The sequence below is a fragment of the Centrocercus urophasianus genome, unplaced genomic scaffold (genome assembly GCF_019232065.1).
Source record: "Centrocercus urophasianus isolate 14NV4802_14NV808 unplaced genomic scaffold, USGS_Curo_1.0 seq_107, whole genome shotgun sequence".
Classification (NCBI taxonomy): Eukaryota; Metazoa; Chordata; class Aves; order Galliformes; family Phasianidae; genus Centrocercus; species Centrocercus urophasianus.
In genome coordinates, this window is record NW_024884220.1 from 34,311 (window position 1) to 34,730 (window position 420).

Consider the following 420-nt stretch of genomic DNA (forward strand, 5'->3'; position numbering starts at 1 on the left):
TATTTAAAGTCACTTATATCCACAGCTAAGACAAAAATGTGCAAATATACACAGGTATCTCAATTAAATGATATCACTCTAAAGTTTTGCTCTTTGCAGCTACATACAGTACTGCTACATATGTGAAATACCCATATTGTCAGTGGGACAGATCTGCCTGCATGAGCTGTGTTTGTAGGGGTTTTAGGACTTCAAAACTTAAACAAACCAGCTTCATTACTCTGAATTAAAAAGCATTTTTCTAGATTATTTAATTTTGTCATCATTTTTATTTACTTCTAAGATGCAGGCCTGAAGGTCACATATTGACAAATGACTTCTCCATGGTGCAATACTCCAGTGTACATCACTGGAAAGCTTCAAATATTCTGCCTTTAGCTTATGAGACATGTCAGAAATATGGAAGCAGCCAGGATCAAA